This window comes from Trachypithecus francoisi, unplaced genomic scaffold (genome assembly GCF_009764315.1).
Source record: "Trachypithecus francoisi isolate TF-2019V2 unplaced genomic scaffold, Tfra_2.0 Lachesis_group17, whole genome shotgun sequence".
Taxonomy (NCBI): domain Eukaryota; kingdom Metazoa; phylum Chordata; class Mammalia; order Primates; family Cercopithecidae; genus Trachypithecus; species Trachypithecus francoisi.
In genome coordinates, this window is record NW_022681462.1 from 6,011,105 (window position 1) to 6,030,585 (window position 19,481).

General features: G+C 40.8%; 1 long non-coding RNA gene across 1 annotated transcript in view; it reads right to left on the minus strand.

Moving 5' to 3' along the window:
• Positions 1–19,265, minus strand: part of LOC117099667 — a 38,337-nt gene extending 19,072 nt beyond the window's left edge. Inside the window, exon 1 of the long non-coding RNA XR_004443938.1 lies at positions 19,116–19,265. This is a non-coding gene — a long non-coding RNA (uncharacterized LOC117099667). The remainder of the gene's footprint in view (positions 1–19,115) is intronic.
• Positions 19,266–19,481: the final 216 nt, after the last annotated feature.

Genomic DNA, 19,481 nt, shown 5'->3' on the forward strand with positions numbered 1-19,481 from the left:
ATGTAAGGAGCTTTGCATAGTGCCTGGCACAAACTAAGTATTCAATAAATAGTCAATTAATAGTATTATCATTATTTATAAAGATCCTATCACAGAAGTTGCTACATTTCCATAGGGAGATTGAAAAGGATGGAACATATTATATCCAAGCTCATTCTAGCTATACCATTTACACTTCTGTAGTTTTGATAAATCTAAGATAGTAGAACAGTATTGAAGACTCCATTTTTGACTTGGATAATTCTGAATGGCATTTCTCATATAGGAAAATTCACTTTTTAAAATCTCAAAATGGTAAAAAGCCCCAAGACAAACACTAAGTAGCATCTAGCTATTTCTCCCTTCAAATGGGTATAATTTTCTGACAACATCCTTTTCAGCTGCAGAGACCTTCAAATCTGTTTTAGAGTTATTCTGTTTTTTTCCCTAGAAAAATAATAAACACAAATGGTAATAAATAAATCTGTATGATTTTTTTCTCCTGATTAGAGGGCATGATGGCTTCAGTTGTTTGCAAGGCAAAAGTGCTGATGCGGAAGGCCTAATTGATTAGAACAATATGTGGTCTGGCTTAATGCTTTAGGTCAAATCCTTGGAAAATTATACATTCTTTACGCAAAATTAATTGTGTTGCAAGCATCTTTCCCGTCAGATGTCATTTTTTTTCTTTTGCCCATTTGGCTCCAACTTTGACTTGTGGGGATGAGTCATGAGTAGCATTGTCACATAGATTCAGATGCTGTTTGTGGGCAGGAATTAAGTTACGACTATTATTCTTGTTATTTTTACATTTTGTCAATGTCTCCTTTTGCCATTAGAATAGCTCAGCATTTCTCTTTCTTTTTGGGAGTCTGCAGGTTGTGGTTTGGTCCTATTGTGGGATAGGTTTTTTCCTCTCTGGCTGACAGACTTTCTCATCATGGGCTTTGGCTCCCTGATGGATGGGTATTAGGCTTATGCTCAACCTGCTCTTATAGTGTCATGGCCCTCAGAGAGGCTAGAGATACCTTCACTCGAAATGGCATTTTTCCCATTATATGCTCTCCCCTGTAGTTTCTTGTCCTTGCACCTTACTGCACTGGGTTGGGTTGTTTAGATGTGGCTGAGGGAACAGCAGGCCCTTTGCTCCTCCCTTTCTCCTCTGAAGCGCTCAGAGTCTAGGCCAGTTCATTGTTGATGCACTGGCAGGTGGGGGCTTTCTGGCCTAGAATTGACTGGTCATGACAAGTAGGTGGATGTGAGGATTGAGGGAGATGGGGGACTTTGAACATAACTCTCAGGTTTACAGATTGGGCCAGTGGGTGGCTAGGGCTGGAGATAACTAAGATAAAGAATGGGAAGTAGGTTTGGTTGGAAAAATGGTAAGTCCAGTTTTGGAGGTGAGTTGGCTCTGCCTTCAGATCATCCTTCAGGTGGAGATGCACGTGTGGGCTCTTGTGAATGAGCATCTGCAGCTCAGCATCTGTCAGGCATAGGAGCATGGAGGCTCAAAGGGAGGCTCTGCTCTTTAAAGCCACTTTTAAAATTGCAGTGCTGAATACATCTGGCTCCCCAAAACTGCTGATGTTGTTGAATATACCAGATGTCTCAGAATTTTGAAGAGCAGGAATCAGGGTAATGCATTCCCAAACTCAGCAGCACAACTTTGTATTATAACCATATGTAGAAGAAAGGTGCCTGCAGGATGGAAGTCTCCCAAATGCAAAGCAGATTAGGTGAGCCTGAGTCATTTCATGTATGGGGCTGGCATGAGGCACTCAGAGTGGTTTATGCAATTCCCTTCAATACCTTACACTCAACTCAAGCTTAAATACAACACAATAAATTAATATTAATCAAACGATAGAGTTAGTTATCCTAATTGTCATCAACATACATTTATCAGAATTCCCCTATTTTGGGGTTTACTCAGGTTTGTCACTATTCTTGGTTACCATTGAAGTCTTTAGTTGTGAGGGTTTAAGAGTGATTTTCTCTGAAAATTTCATTCCCTTACACCAAACATTGCATGGCTAAGTGAATATTTTGCTGTTGGTTATGTGATAGCAAAAAATTTTAAAAGGAACTTTTAAAAATCAATTTTACATATGTGTCTTTATCGTTAGCCTTCATCTTTAGGCCATGGACCTTGGGATTTTATTTTCTCTGTAAAACTTTCTACCATCGCTCTGATTAAAAGAGGGAAAAGCTAAAACCCACATATTTAGAGGTGTGTACAGACTGGGTTAGGGGCTCTTGATCATAAGCCTGAGAATCGGGAACACTTCAGTGAACTCTCTGGGACATTCAAGAATAAGAGAAAAATGCTGAAAGAATCTAGCAATGTTGGCATTGTATAGAATACCTTTTTTGAAAACAAACATGCCGGGAGGGGCTTTGAGAAATCCTCTTGGGGCTTCCTTTCTTTGGCAGCTGAAGCAGTATTGTCCTCATTGTGCGGCCAAGGAACTGAATCCTGGAGAGCTTCAGAGAGAGCTTTGGTGACTTGGCTAACATGCAGCACAGAAAATGCAGTGGAGGCTAATGGAACACGAATGTTGGCCCACCATTCTCACCACCACCTTACTCTGCCATCCATAATAGAAGGCCATTGTCAGCAAAAGGAGAACATGAGCTTCCTTAGCTCTCTCTAGAGTTGAAACTCCTGGAGGTTGAGCACCCATGACATTTCAGAAGGCCTTCACTTTTCAGACTTGTGGCCCCATATCAAGCTCAGCAGAGACACCACAGTGGACACTGGTTAAGAACTCAGCACTGGAGTGAGATAGTCCCGGGTTAAATGCCTTCTTTGCCACCTACCAGTTTTATGCCCTTGGGCAAGATACTTAATGTCTCTAACACGAAGTTTATTTATCTGAAAAGTGGGGACAATATAACTATTTGATTTTGTTGTCAAGATTAAATGTGTGATCATCCCTGTAAACCACGCAGCACATAATGTCTAGAAGCATCGGCCACTGTGGTTGCTGTCAGCTCACCACCCAAGGGTGGTAAAAATGAGTGCTTACTCACACTCGTTTGACTTGTGTCTCACAATATTGAACATGCTCATGCACATCTCAGGCCTTTTCCCTCTGTGTTTTCCTTTCCACATCCCCAGCTATTGCTAACAATTTACACAATGTGAAGAAAGCAAAGCCCCTTTCCTTTGTCTCTTCACCTTCTATTTCTTTCACCTTCTCTGCCCCTCTTTGGAGACACTGAGTGAGGAGATTCTCACATTGGCGCTTGTGTGTCTGGCACTGCCCACTCTGCCTATTCAGGCTCCCACTCCCTGGACCCTTTACTTTCTTTTCAGCCAATCAGAATTTACTGTTTGCTGCCTTTTACCCAGATTCCTGGTCTGCAGGTTGGATCCAACCTCAGAAGTATTTTCTCTGACGGGCACAATGTTTAATTTTTTTAAAAAAATTATTAGTTACTTGGGAAATTTCATGTAAAAGCCGAGAAATGGTATGTGTCTTTGGGTCCTACCTTTCCTAATGGCAGTCACTAGCTGAATAGCAGCTGTCCTCTCCAGGCGGGCATGTGCTGCTCCCGTTCACCACAATCCTCACCCATCACACCTTGTACCAGGCTGCCATATTATTTGCATTCCTATCTGAACCCTATAATCATTTACTTTTGTGACCTAACAAATGTAAATCCCAAAAGGTAGTAATTGGTGGAGTGGCTTAATGTAGCCTGTGACTTTCTTACATTCTCCATATATTAAGCATTAGTGTACATTAACTGCCTTTTTCATGCTGGGTTAAGGCGACGAACAGACATTTCAAGCCGACGCACAGTAGTACTAATTGCTAGTGTAGACTTGGGAGTATTACTGTCTTTTCGTATGTCAGTATTTGGGTAATGTTTGCATCTGTATCTGACTTTTGCTTTTTCTACTTCAAATGTTATAAAAATGAATGGAGGTGAGAAAGGAGCTAATATCAATGTTATAAAGTTTGATGTCACTCAGTGCAATATTTGTTAGTCTCGTTCAGTCGTTCACTGAGATTTAAGCTGGAAACTTAAAGAGTATATGTCAAATGCAGGAAACAAATCTTCAAAGGCCAGGTCCATAAGGGGAGGTATATTTTCTAACATTTTAGCTTTCTCAGAATGGAGCTGCTCTTAGAATGTATCAGCCTATTGTTCCATTTTTCAACCTTCAAATCTGATAGAAGTTTTCAGGAATATTATATGCATACAAAATGCTCTGCCTGTATTTTTGTTGGCTTATTTTTCAGAGTACTCCTAGAGACACAAAGCTTACTCAAAGAGAAAAGATTTCACTGGTAGATTTCGTTAGGTCTGATACAGGCCATGGGGGGAGATTGTTGGGGAATATATACTAAGCACCTAGCAGGTGTCAGGTTCTCTTGAGCTGTCACAGCAGTCCTGTGAAGTAGGTTTTGACCCTGTTCAGTGAGGCAGCATGGTGTCTCAGTCTGCCTACGTCTGTTTTTTTTTGACTTCTCTGCTGATTTGCTCTGGGGCCTTGGGCAGGTAACTTAACTTATGTTTTTTTTTTTGAGCCAGGGTCTCACTCTGTCACCCAGGCTGGAGTGCATTGACATGATCTTGGCTCACTGCAACCTCCACCTACCGGGTTCAGGTGAATCCCATGCCTCAGCCTCCCAAGTAGCTGAGATTACAAGCGTGCACCACCACGCCTTGCTGATTTTTGTATTTTTATAGAGACGGGCTTTCCCCATGTTGACCAGGCTGATCTCGAACTCCTGGGTGATCTGCCCACCTTGGCCTTCCAAAGTGCTGGGATTACAGGCGTGAGCCATCACGCCTGGCCATAACTAAACTTTTATAAGCTTTAGTTTTATCATCTGTAAGATAGTTTATGGTAATACATAAAATAATAAGTGTTAGCAATTCCTGGCACAAAATTAGTGGTCAGTATGTGTTGGCTGTTGTTATTTACAGTAAGGTCCTGAAATCCTTCCATTTCAGACAGCTGACTGCTCTTCCTCCAGGCTTAACCTACCAAAGGCAGAGGTGGTTACTCTCTGTTGTGGGTTGGGGGTAGGGGGCCCTCCTCACTTCACAGAGTCAACTGTAGAAATTACTTGGAACTGGAGATTAGCTTTTTGCCACTCTGGTTCTGTCCTTGGTCCCTGCCTTTCTCACCTGACCTTTTGCACAGCTTGACTTCCTGTCTACTGCTTCTTCCTTGCTTAAATGAAGTTAATATCCCCCTCTGATACCCTTCTCCACAGTAGCCTACATGTTATTTCCCCATAAAGCTCAAATGATTTCATTGAACTTTATGATGCCTGTGAAAGATGTAGATGATTATCCTCAGTCTGGCCAGCAGTTTTAATTAGAGTGACTGTGAAGTGTGCTGTTAATTAAACAAGGAGTTATTTTTAGATATACGTGTTCATTAGTCCTCTGGAACACCTCTTCCTTCAGATTTTTAAAAATACAGGTTAATTTATGGTCTGGATAGGAGTCATTAACTCTTTAACTTCATCTTGTCTAGCAAAATCCCTCCTGGGGTTTCTCTGTTGCTAGAGAACCAGAGTGAAGGAAAGGTGGACGTGGCATCTGGAGAGCAAAGCTGCCTTTCTTCCCATTGTGTGTTCTCTTCAGTGACACCTCCCAAAGACAGTTTGAAGCTGCAGAGATTTGCTCCAAAATACTCTAATATTAACTACTTTTGAGCTTCAAGATGGAATTCAGGCCTAAGAACGATTGAGCCCTTTTAAACACACAGAGCTATGCTGTCGTCATGAAATGATTCACCCTTCAGTTTGCATTCTGGCAAACTTACCCCCAGGGCTGTCTCTAATGTCTTACAGATTGGATCAAATTAAACTTAAAACATTTTTATAAAATTTGAGGCAAGAATATACCAATTAAACATATGTATGTTATTGTATGTATATGAGCCACATATGTATTTTAAAAAATAGATGACTTCAAAAGATACATACTGTATGATTCCAATTTATGTACTTCTTGATTCCATTTATAGAACATTCTCAAAATGACAAAATTATAGAAATGGAGACAAGATCAGTGGTTGTCAGGTGTTAGGGACATGGTGTGACTATAAAGGGGTAAACGGGTAATTATTTGTAGTGATGGATTAGTTCTGTGTCTTGATTGTGGTAGCTACATGATAGCTACATGATAGTTACATGAATCTTTACATGTGACCAAATTTCATAGAACAAAACACAAACACACACAAAGAAAGACAGAAAAGAAAAGCAATCACAGCAAAATATTTATGTATTATGACATGTATTAGGTCAACTATGCATAACTACAACAAACAAAATAGAAAGTAAATAATTGCATGTGGCTTTCCCTATGATCAAGACATAAAAATCTCAAGTTAACAAAGGGTTATTTTTGCATTAGAATGTAACGGGGCTTTAACACATGAGTTTATAAATGCTCATTCTTATTGTGAACATTAGCCTCTGTGTGGTCAGTCATCAATAACGCAGAATTTATGGGAAATATCTCTTTTTTCTCTTTCCCTTTATCACCATCATCTCACTTCGATGTGACTATTGACTGTGATTGATTTTTAGGAGTGTGACTGTAATTGAGAAGACCACCTTCTCTCTGTTGTTGACTCTTGATTTTCTTGGAAACATTAACTCCTTACACATGCCCAGTCTTGATAGATTGTGATGGGTTTAAGCTTATCTTGTGGGATTTCCCCCCTTCTTTGTTTAATGGTTCCCAATCAGTGATCCCTCACACCAAATTCCTCATCCCTTCATGGGGGAGGGGTACTATTTCTCATGGTGGAAAGTGATCTAACAGGTAAATAATATGACAACATGTTGAATCATCTTGGGGTAATTCTTTTTTTTTTTCTTAAGATGGAGTTTCGCTCTTGTTGCCCAGGCTGGAGTGCAATGGCGTGATCTCAGCTCACCGCACCCTCTGTCTCCCTGGTTCAAGCGATTCTCCTGCCTCAGCCTCCTGAGTAGCTGGGATTACAGGCATGCGCCACCACGCCCAGGTAATTTTGTATTTTTAGTAAAGACAGAGTTTCTCCATGTTGGGCAGGCTGGTCTAAAATTACTAGAAAAATAAAAGTAATTCATTATAGCAATTTATTTAAGTTATTCTTATATTTAAAATACCAGCAGTTAAATATGCCTAGAAAGATCTAAATAATGACCTATTGGTATTGGAAGGAAATTGGGGCAGTGTTTAACCTAAAGGGATGACTAACATCAGTAGCATTTCAGTCACTGTGATACCTGGGAAGGGAAGAGAATTTTTTTGGGAGGTGCACGCAGTTGGCTTTTTTCATGCTGTTTGAGTTATAATAATCAAATAATTATCTAAATTGAGCATGAAGGTTTTCTTACTTCTTCTTTTTTTTTTTTTGTGAGACAGAGTCTCGCTCTGTCGCCCAGGCTGGAGTGCAGTGGCACAATCTCGGCTCACTGCAAGCTCCGCCTCCCGGGTTCACGCCATTCTCCTGCCTCAGCCTCCCGAGTAGCTGGGACTACAGGCGCCCGCCATCTCGCCTGGCTAGTTTTTTGTATTTTTTAGTAGAGACGGGGTTTCACCGTGTAGGCTAGGATGGTCTCGATCTCCTGACCTCGTGATCCACCCGTCTCGGCCTCCCAAAGTGCTGGAATTACAGGCTTGAGCCACTGCGCCCGGCCTTCTTACCTCTATATGTTCAATAATGTATTGAAATTTAAAAATTTATGTAAAACAGAATTTAAGGAGTCTGTTTGCAAATCTTAGTATCCCTAATAGATTTTAAGTTCTCTGAGAGCAGGGGCTATGCCTTTTACAGCTTTATTTCTCAGTACTATATAGTAGAAATTTTATATACTTACTTATAGTTAATATCATTAATATATTTGATAGTAGATATTTAATAAAGATTAGTAGATTGGATATGTTGATTTTTTTTTTTTTTTTTTGAGGCGGAGTCTCGCTCTGTTGCCCGGACTGGAGTGCAGTGGCCGGATCTCAGCTCACTGCAAGCTCCGCCTCCCGGGTTCACGCCATTCTCCTACCTCAGCCTCCCGAGTAGCTGGGACTACAGGCGCCCGCCACTTCGCCCGGCTAGTTTTTGTATTTTTAGTAGAGATGGGGTTTCACCGTGTTAGCCAGGATGGTCTCGATCTCCTGACCTCGTGATCCGCCCGTCTCGGCCTCCCAAAGTGCTGGGATTACAGGCTTGAGCTACCGCGCCCGGCCATGTTGATGTATTTTTAAAATTTAGTTTGTTTTGAAGCAGAGCCTGACTCTGTTGCCCAGGCTGGAGTGCATGGCGTGATCATGGCTCACTGCAATCTCTGCCTCCTGTATTCAAGCGATTCTCGTGCCTCAGCCTCCTGAGTAGTTGGGATTACAGGCATGTGCCGCTTTGGCATGGCTAATTTTTGTGTTTTTAGTAGAGATGGGGTTTTGCCATGATGGCCAGGCTGGTCTTCAACTCCTGGCCTCAAGCAATCCACCCGTCTCGGCCTCCCAAAGTGCTGGGATTATAAGGCGTGAGCCACAGCACCTGGCCAGATATATTTTTAAAATTTAGATATAAACATACTATTATATGAGTGAGAGCAATCACTAATTGCCGTATTCATGTTCTCTGTTTTCTGGTTCTCCTTATTCTCCTTAACTGATATCATATTCAGGCCCCATATAGCACTAATTACATTTTTTGTCTTAATATTCTTTAAGAGGTCATTTGAGATATTAGTGTTAAATTTATATACATGTAAGAAAATTCTATTTTATGTCCATTTCTTAGTTTTTTTGTTTTTTGTTTTTTTTGCGATGGAGTCTTGCTCTTGTCACCCAGGCTGGAGTGCAGTGATGCGATCACAGCTCACTGCAAGCTCTGCCTCCTGGGTTCACACCATTCTCCTGCCTCAGTCTCCCGAGTAGCTGGGACTACAGGCGCCTGCCACCATGCCTGGCTAATTTTTTTGTATTTTTAGTAGAGATGGGGTTTCACCGTGTTAGCTAGGATGGTCTCAATCTCCTGACCTCATGATCTGCCCGCCTTGGCCTTCCAAAGTGCTGGGATTACAGGCGTGAGCCACCACGCCTGGCCTAAGTTCATTTCTTGAATATATGCTTCCTTGCTTAAGAAAACTGTGCTTTGGAGAAATGCCAGCCTCTTCTATAATGAACATCCATAGTCATTGTTTGAAGAGAAAATTTAATTTTACTTTTTCATAAAAGTAGCAGATGGCCAATATACAATCCATATCATCAATAATCTTTTACTACATTTCTGAGTTTATTTTTCCAAATTTCATTCCTAGGAGTTGAAAAACAATTATATATTATTTTGCTCTAAAATAATGTTAAACTTTCAATTCTATCTAAGAAAACTCTGAAAACTGTGGAAGAAAAGGGTTTTAATTTTTGTTTTTTTCTTTTTATTTGTTTATTTTTAAAATCCATGTTACCAAAGTCAGAAAACATTTTCTGTAAAGAGCTAGACAGTAGTAATTATTTTTCAGTTTGGCAGTTCACAAAGCCAGTTTTTGTTGCAACTACTCAGCACTGCCTTTGTAGGGAAAACAGCCAGAGACAAGATGGAGACAAATGGGCATGATTGGATTTAGCCTGCAGTTCTTAGATTCTCTCTCCTGTTATAGACACTATTAAGCTAGTGTTATGGAGGAGATTTACCTGGAGGCACTACTGAAGTTTCAAAATGTTGGCAGTAATGAATGTGTGGGAGGAGATGGATGATAAATCTGTGGAATCTGCAGTGACTGAAACTCAGCATTAGCACTAGCTTTAAGCACAAAAACCAGGTCCTCTGGTGCCCAAATGAAAGGAGAATACTTTGTTCTTCACTCTGCTTTAATGGTATCAGTTGGTAGATGTCCATTGGCCCTGTCACAAGGTGATGTGTGTACAGCAGATGGTACCAGCACAAAAGCAAGTAGAAGTTTGTTTTTGATTGGTTACTCATTGCTTCCTCTTTGATACCAAACCGATAGCATGGGCTCAGTTTCTATAGTAGATAAAGGAAAAAAATGGCAATCCATTATTCTTCCATTTAGACCAATCCAAATTGATTGTCCTCATTTCCAATTTATCCTGCCCCATGACTCTTTTAAACCATAACTTCAGGAGCAAAAGTATTTATATATTTTTGCTGAGTTCAAGGATTTAATGTGCTGAGCAACATATCATTCAAGGAGCTGACCTACCAGTTTCTGATTGATAATGGAAATGTTAATGTATTGTTAGTCCTCTTATTTTTAGCCTAAAGTGAGCTAATAACTAGAATCATTATGTTGTGCCTATAAAGTGTTCAGGCAAAAGGGAAGGTGCAGAAGTTGAGGTCTATTTGTCAAGTTAATTATAATATTGGAAAAGCGAATTAGATTGAAGGAAAAATCCAATTTCATACCCTTTTGCTGGTAAAAGGGCAATGGAATATCTAATTTCTGAACTCTTGTAATGCTATTCTTTGGATAAGCTTATTGCTGAAAATTTTACCCATTAAATCCATGTCTTATAATAATTATTAGCTCAACACTTACTACTGTAAAACCTAATATTTCACTGCATGAAACACACCGTTTCTCTGAAACTATTGTCAGTCTCTCTGCCCTGATTCTCTCATGTTGCCATGGCATTCCATAGAGCAGCCACCTGCTCACCCTGGGCCTTCTAGCTCTATGCTCTACAAGGTACAGGCTCCTACCAAATCTGAAGGGGAGTGAGAGAAAAGATGAAGGCCCACCCTCTGGGTGGGCCTGCAACATGCATTCTTCATGGAGGGATATCGCCCCTCCCACCTCTGAGTGGGGAAGGGGTACAAATATCAGTTTTTGAGGAGCAAAATACTCTGAGGCATGACAGTGGCTTGTGGCCTTTCAAAGGGTCACAGTACATAAACAGATATTTAAACAATATATCTGTGGCATTACAATGTCAAGGGGGAGCAATTAGAAAAAAGGCTAAAAAGACTCCAAGGTGGGGGAATATACTTTTTAAAAAGTTCAGATATACTGCTGTGTGATGGAGAAGGAGGGCCCCTTTGCCTTTTTTCTTAACCACTCCAAAGCCCCTGATTTGGCCAAGTGAACAATGGACACCCTTGTGCTGGCAGATCACGTCTGAAGTCCCAAAGGTGCCCATGTTTGCCTTGTTGCAGGCAATGAGGGAAGCTTGGGCAACCCAGGCTGTCTTCTCCACTGAGCCTCATCTCTAAAGCACTGGTTCATAGATGGCGTCTTCTAGCTCCAGTTCTCCAGATCCATATGCCTATTTGAAAAACACTCAGACACCAGTTGCAGTGTTTCGAGCTACTTCACAGAGGGGTGTTCATGAAGAGTTATTGGCAAGGAGAAACTCCAAAAGACTTGAACATCCTGGGAGCATTTTCATGCTAACCAGTTTTGCTGTCTTTAGAGAGAAAAGGATTGGCATTTTTCTTTTCCACCAGAATAATATAACCTTAAACTCTTGGTAAATGTCAAAATTCCAAATAACACTCCTCTAATATGTTAAAGTGGAAGGGGAAAAAGAATGACACACATCAGTTGTCCTTTCCTTGGTCTCTTGATCCCACACTCTCCCTTGGTGAGGACCAGCAGAAGTAAAAACGGAGCACTCTGGAAGAGTGAGGATTTTCCTAAGGCCGCCTCCTGTGCTTCCTCATCCCCAGCTCTCCATTTCTGGAGTAAAACAGCAGCTGTGCAGTGAGGACCCTGAGCAGCTGAAGATCCAATTAACAGAGTCTCGGACTGATGTGTTCACACTTGGAAACCTCTTTGGAGACAGGCTACATGGCAGTTACAGAAAAGATGTTCTTGCCTCTGAGATGAGCTCTGTCAGTCAGAAATTTATTTAAAACAGTTACCCCCCTACCTCCTGCAACAATTAGTGAATTTGGGAAAGATACTAGAGTCTAATGATCTTGTTTCTTTGCTATATATTCTCACAAAGTGAATCTGACAGAATAAAAGATTCATTGAAGATTAACTGAAGGTCAAGGAGATATTTGTCAGTGCCAGGCACTGCTTTCAGCACTGCGGAGGAGTAAAAAGCAGTCTGGGTGTGAAGAAGCTGATGGGAGATAAGAAAGTATAAGCTCAACAGCAGGAAAAAACAGAACTTGAGTATGCCATGAGAAAGGCACAAGAAAGGTACTGTGAGTGATCAAAGAAAGGTAGATAACATCTGATTGGAAGGAGTAGGAGAGGCTTCCTGGAAGAGGTGACATGTGAGATAAGCCTGTAAACAAGCATACGATTTGAAGGCAGGATGGTGGGAAGCCTATTCCAGAGGGAGGAAAGTGTGTGAGCATAAGCTTGGGTGGGAAAGCACCAGGTGTGTCCGGGGAACAAGCAGCTGGTTCTTGGAACTGGAAGTTCCAGGTGATGTTTGAGAGAGCAGTTATTTATTTTTGTTTTTTTTCCAGTGTAGGGCAGAAGTCAGCTGTAAGAGTGAAGGAAGGAGGAGGAAAAGAGCTGGCAGAGGCTGCAAGGTCAGATGGCTCTTCAGAAGGCCTGAAATGGAGTTGAAGGACAGGGCAGCTCATTCTGCAGCAACCCCCATATATTTTCATCTGAATTTTCAAGGATTGTGTGAGCTGACTCCCTTAATATCAGGCCAGACATCTTGGTGTCTGTGTGACAGGTTAGACTAGGGGGAAACGGAGGAGAACCTTAGAGGGGAAGGCTCCTTTCTCTGTCACACCTCAAAATTTAGTAAGTCTCTGCAGAATCCAAGAGGAAGTCCTAGGGAAAATGTGTGACTCAGGTTGGATGGACACCAGAGCACCAGCCTGCAGACCTCTGGTCTTACTAGAGAAGTAAGACTCATCTCTAGTTTTAATGGGTGGCATAGTCAAGTCCTGACCAATCTGGGCCTCATTTTTCTGTTCTTGTGCATGGTACTATTACCTTCCCTACATACACAAGATCCAATTACAATCTAAGATGCTCGATGCTCACATCTGTGAAAGCACTTGGAACATTTTTTTTTTTTGGTACTGGTATAAGATGGTAGTGTGAGTCATAAATTACAGGTTTTTTAATAAGCTCTTTGCTCCACTGGTCTAAAATGTAGAATCTGAGACTCTAGGGGTTATTTTAAACTCACAGATCCATAGACTGTAAACATTGAAAGGGACTTTAGTACCATCTAAACTCCCCTTGGTGAAAGGCAGCATACCATCATGGTTAAGAATGTAGATGCTGGAATAGATTCAGTAGATGCAAATTTCATCTCCACTACTTACTATTACATGATTTTGAACAAGACTATTTTAACCTCTCTGTGCCTCAGTCTCCACATCTATAAAGTGGGGGTGAAAAATGTTCTCTAGGTCATAGAATTGTTGTGAGCTTGAGTTTGTATGTGTAATGCCCTGAGAACAGTACCTGTGTGTAATAAGTACCATATGCACTGTGATAGCTAGTTCGACTGACTGGTTTTTCACATGAGGAAACAGAAATCTAGCGAGGTGAACTGACTTGCTCAAGGCACTTATTTGCCCTGTGGCAGGGCCAGGACATTAGAATGTGTTTCCTGACTCCCGGGCCAGTATCTTTCTACTTCCTCTCAGTGTCCTCTGTTGATTGAGTCAGCAAAGTTTGCTTTTGGTAAAAATGTTTAAATGAAGAAAAGCATGCCAAAATCTTTCAGGTATTTTCAATGGGGAAAAAAAATCACAGAACTTCAGGAAGAAGGAAGGGTCTCTCAGAAAGACTTCTGTAAAATCTGTCCTTTGACTTGCACGTGGGCCACTGAGGAGAGAACGTCTGGTCTTTCACTGACAACATCTCTCAAATAGCCTTCATAGCATCCTAACTTGGAACAAATGTAGACTTTCCAGATCACAGCTGGATAAAAAACAATATTTCAAATAATAATATTATTTGTAGTAGTCATTGGCTAAATTTATATATTTTTATTTTTATGCCTCATAACAATCCTGGAGGTTGGATGAATTATCTTTATTTCAAAATGAAGGCTGGGTGAGGTGGTTCACACCTATAATCCTAGCACTTTGGGAGGCCAAGGCAGGAGAATTGCTTGAGGCCAGGAGTTTGAGACGAGCTTGGGCAAAGTAGTGAGGCCTGTCTTGACAAAAAAGTTTTACAAATTAGCCAGGCATGGTGGCATGTGCCTGTAGTCCCAGCTACTGACTCAACATCTCTAGTGGTGAGGTCAATAAATCTGTATTTCTTCTGCACGCAAAAATTTGAGCAGCACTGTGCTACCAGCCTTCTTCCCAAGTCCCATTCTGTGTTAGCCCTGCAAGTGCCCAAGCTTTAGGACAGAGATGCCAGGAACTGAGCGCTCATCGCTTATTTGGCACTGGGGCCCGATGCTGTGGGCCACACCACTTCCCTATCACTTTCTGTAACCACGCAACAACTGCTGAAGAAGGTTCTCAGGCTCTTTAGGAAAGAGCCTTACATTCTACATGCGAAGACAGTTATCAGAAGGGATGACAAGTCACGTCGATTTCTGGAATATGAGGAACAATCAGTTGTAATTGTGAAAATACCTCTATGTTAAACCTTCCGGTAACACTTTTACTACAAAATAGGAAAGAGAGAAGCTTACTATGGACACAGAAATCAATGTCTCTGGATTTCAAAGGAAAATAAAGGAGCTTTAAAAAAACAGAAGCAGCCAAGGGCAAATGGTCAAATCTCTCGCCTAAAGAGGAAGAACGTTTGTGTCCACTTTGAAATGAGTGAACATATACAACCTGTTGTGTTGCCAGATGCTTTGACCTAACATATCCCAGGTACTATGTTTTTAATTTGTTGGTGACTCAAAGGCACTCGTAGGGTGATCTGGCAGAATCCATGAAGACGATTTTTGCTATTGCTTTTAATGGCAAAAACAGCAATTACTTTTGTACCAATGTAATGTTAATAGTTACTTATAGATATCTCTCTCATCAAAATGCCTGAAATGCCATTGTTAGAGATGCGTTGCTTATGGCTAAATATTTCTTCCAGGCATCTTTCCTAACAGATCTGGGGAAATATGGTGTGTTGACATTAAAATCCCATTGTGAGATGGGACTCTGGAGAACTGGAGCATGTGGGGATATTGGGGTGGAGATTGGAAAAGGAGGAAACTTTGCAGAAAGGAAAATAATAACTTTCTTAAGGTTTACCTTGTGTGAATCCATCACTCTTTCTAACACTTTGTGAAGCTCCAGCTAACCAGCCTAGAGCCAACTTTAAGAGCTGACAGCCCTGCCTTCATCAAATACCCCTGGTCAGAGAACCCTGAGCAAAGACACAGTTGGTCCCTTTGACTTTGGTCTGTGATTGAAGAAAGGGCAATTTCTTTTGCCAGTGGGCCATTGCTGCCAGCAAGCTGTGGGCAGTGCTAGATCTTCCTCCCTTCACCTGGTAATATGCAGCCAGGTCACATGCCAGACCCTGACATATACCTCCTTCACTTTCTGATCTCCTTTTCCAAATATCTCCATCACCTCCCATCCACATCTGTAATTGTACTCTTTGGGTCTTGAAGACTTCAGAAATCCCTTCTAACATGAAATATAGCTGGGTGTGATCATACTTTGTTTTCTGTTATCTCCTTAAACATTACTTAATTCAGCAGATACTAATTGATGGTCATTGAGAGCAAAAAGGAGACAATTTGAGAAGATTATGATATGATGATGCCAAAATATTTTGCACAGAGGAGGACTTTGTAGAGATGTAGAAAGGATAATAAAAAATAAAGTGAAAAAAATATAATTTACCAAGATAAATAACAAGTTGTTCTTGTATGTAAAATATGTGAAAGAGTAGTGTTGTAAGAGGCCCCAGAATTTGTAAATGGGAGTCATTTAAGGCATTGGGTTTTTTCTTTAAAGTTGCTATTTAATAGGATTCAGATATTTAGATGCATTTTCTATAGCTTTGGTGTATATGTATATATGTTATATATAACAGGTATATGACATAATATGTCCATTTATTACATGTATTTGTTTAATTTAGATATAGCAGAGGATAAAAATGGAGGAATTTCTGAAGGAACTGGATTGTAAACCAATTTGAAGAAGCAGGTATTGAAGGAGAAAATTGCCATTTAGAGGAGATGGCATAAGCTCATGGAGGGGGAAACCACACATAAGGGGGCTACAGGCTGCTTGAACGAGGCAGAGTGGCCAAAGGGGCGAGGCTGGCCGTGTGAAGTTCAAGCCAGGTGGAGGGAGCAGCTGATGAAGCAATCTGTAGGGGCAGCCTTGGTGTGGATCTGGAGGGTTCCCAGTAAGCTCCTGGGCAGAAGGATGACTCCATATGAAGACTGTGAAGGTGGCACTGGACAGATAGCTGGGTCAGGGCTATTGAGGGAGACAGGGGACTAGAGTAAATAAAGTGTCTGGTTGATCTCCAGCCATACACAGGTGAGTCTGACGAAGTGGGCAGAAATAATGTCTCCACCTCTTTCAGGGTGGGTGTGGAGGATCTGCTCTCATTTCCCTCACCTAGGCAATTTCTGGCGTAAAGATGAAGAGACTCGGGGGGATGGTTCGCTCTAGGTAAGGCCGCAGAGTGGGTCAGGTGGTCCTTTTCAGATGGCTCCTGCCCCTCCCCGCAGAAGGGGCTCAGGCTCCCTTCTGTGCATCATTTTTTGAGATGAACTATTAGGAAACCCATCGTGTTCAGGGAGCTGAGTCTTTTGCCTGGTGGTAGAACAATGACACATGCATTCTGGCTGATGTCTGGCTCTATTTTTGGAACCCTTAACAATTATTCCTTTAAAATTCCAGATTGAAATGGAGAACTGAAATCTGAAAGTGGCTCTTCAAATGAGTGGGGCAATGTGTTTTAAGCATTTAATCTCAAAAGACTCCACTCGCCTCCTCCGATTATTTTAGAGGCTGACTTCCTCTGAGAATAGAGAAGCAAAGAGAGGAAACTCATTTTGATCTAATGTACTCTTAGTCAGTTTAGGGGGCTGAGGCCACAACTGGTGTTTGCAGGGAAAAATATAGAGCCCCAAGTGGAGCCAGGAAAGCTTCCATTTTCTTCTCGGCCTTAACACACCCTCAGCAAATGATTGAAGCCTGGGAAATTATGAATATCAGATTAATTGAACAGGAAAGCCAGTGAACAGCTGCAATTTTCTGCCATGGATTTTTTTTTTTTTTTTTAAATTTAAGTGATAGGAAACCTTTTTATGCATTGGGTTTTCCAAATTGATTTCAAGAGTGTACTATGCTAATATGTGGTAATTTTACACAATAAAAAATTGGCTTTCTACTTGGAATTTTAGGCATGAGAGTTGCATCATGATTGTTATACTTATTTGTTCTCTGATGAAAGAAAAGAAGATTGAACATTAAAAGCTGAAGGTCATCCATACAGTTGTCCCAATAGCAATCTGTGTACCTTTAACCCTGAGGAGGAAAAGTAATTACCCTTTGGCTTCTGGTGACCTCAACCAACCTTTGTTGAAGGGCCAGAGAAAATAAAAGCTGACCATCAGCCTGCCCTGGCTGCCCTGGGCTTAACCTGCTGTGTGAATGAAGAACAACCCAACAATAGGATGAGAGGATGTTGCCATGGAAATAGCCCTGGACGAAGGAGCAAAAATCAGAAATTTATCACAATTAATTGTTCTATTAAGAACCTCCCATCTTTTGGATTATTCTCTGGGGGTAGGGATGGAAGATGTGTTCTCATTTAGATCTTATGAGAGAAAATTCTGCTTGCATAAATGAGGCAGCCCATATAGTAAAACCATTCTAAGTAGTGGCGAGAATTGGACAGATTTGTGAGAGATGGAAGGATCTATGTCTCCTCATAATCTATAAAGATGCAAATGTAAACAGCCAGGACGAGGGCCAAAGAACCTCATTCTATCAGGGGAACCAGCTGAAGTGTGGGTCTGGACATACGTCTTTTTAATATTTTCAGTAGACTGTTGCCTGCACTTTCATGCCTTGGCAAGGTCTGCAAAGTACAGGTAATGATATTTTAACAGTACAGAATTGTGTTGTCATATTTTATTCTGCTTATTTAGCCTTTCTGTTAAATAGAATCCAAGTTCTCTGTATTTTTAACATGAGCTTGTTTAGATTAGAAAATAGAAGCTTGCTATCCAATTATGCTCAGATTAAACTAGAGTAATCCATGATGCTCTGGGTGCTATAGACTAATTGCAGAAAAAAGAAATAGAGTGAGAAATAGTTCTTTTATGGAGAGCCTACAAGTTATCTCTTAGGTAGAAGCAGATGTATTTAAAAGTAATAATATTTTTATTTTTAACGTGAGAATGTTTTCATTTATATTCATCATACAAAGATGAAATCAGACTTTAAAAATATGGACTTTTTGATCAGTTCTTTCATTTATTTGTATTAAATGGATTAATTAATTATTGAGCAAAGGACTGTATGTCAGCTTAACTTCTTTTTCACATGACAGATAGCAATATGAAACACTATTTGCTGTATTTCCTAAATAGTGAGTTACTTGTGTTAATCAGTTTTTAAAATAATTTGTGGTGCTAAAACAAAGCAGGTGGTTAAGCTCAGACATTGATTTTCTCTTTAATGGGTATTTCATCAGTGAAATTTTAACCACTGATGAAGGTGAATATAAACCATAGTAGGTGTTCACTGAAGACTCTTGCTTACAATGAGAAGATATGTTTTTCTGTCACAGCATAAGATGCCAACATGAGTTTCATCCATGAATTTATGAACCTATGAATTTTAACTCCAGATGTTGATAAGAAATTAATCTCATACTGGGGAGCATTGTCAGCTTTCATTAGAACTTGGGAAGTTTACATTTAGTAGAAATAAACTTTTTAAACGACAGGACATGTGTTGGAAGTGTATTAACTAACAATGAAATCCAGCTCTTGGGCTTCTTATTTACCCGTCTGCTCCCTGCAGTTAGTTTATTACGCGTTTGGTGTGATTCTGGTATTGTTAGGGCCAGGATTCTGTTTGCTAACCCCCCAGGTACCTGTGGTTGGAAGGCCCATCTCAAATAATATAATAGACTTGGCCAAACTCATTGAACACTCTCCGTGGCCTTTGGCAGGCTTTTAAGCTTTTTCTCTGCTATAGATAATAGTTTTTCTGAAGTGGCAGCAACATAGCTCTAAAAATACATCTACAATAAGGTCCTAGTTGTACTTACCTTATAGTTCAGCAGCACCTCGCTGGTGGCGATCATGCTTCATAATTTCCATTTGCTTTAGTTTGCTGGTAAGCACATACCTGCTTGTAGGGTGCTAAGAGTGTTCTTTCTGGCTAAGATGTTTGCAGCATTGGGCTTCGTCTTTACAGTTCTCAGTTTATTTGGACCCTCTCCAGGTTTTCTCTGTTTATTAACCCTTACCTGGATGGCTTGGCTGAGGCAGCGGAACCAAAAGTAAAGATGGTAATGGGTTTCTGTTGTTTCACCTGTCTGGGCCAATAGAAGAATGAAAAGGAGAATGAGGAGCCAGATCAAAATGTAAAAAACAGTGCTAATCTTTCCTTACGTAGAGAGAGGCAGCAGATA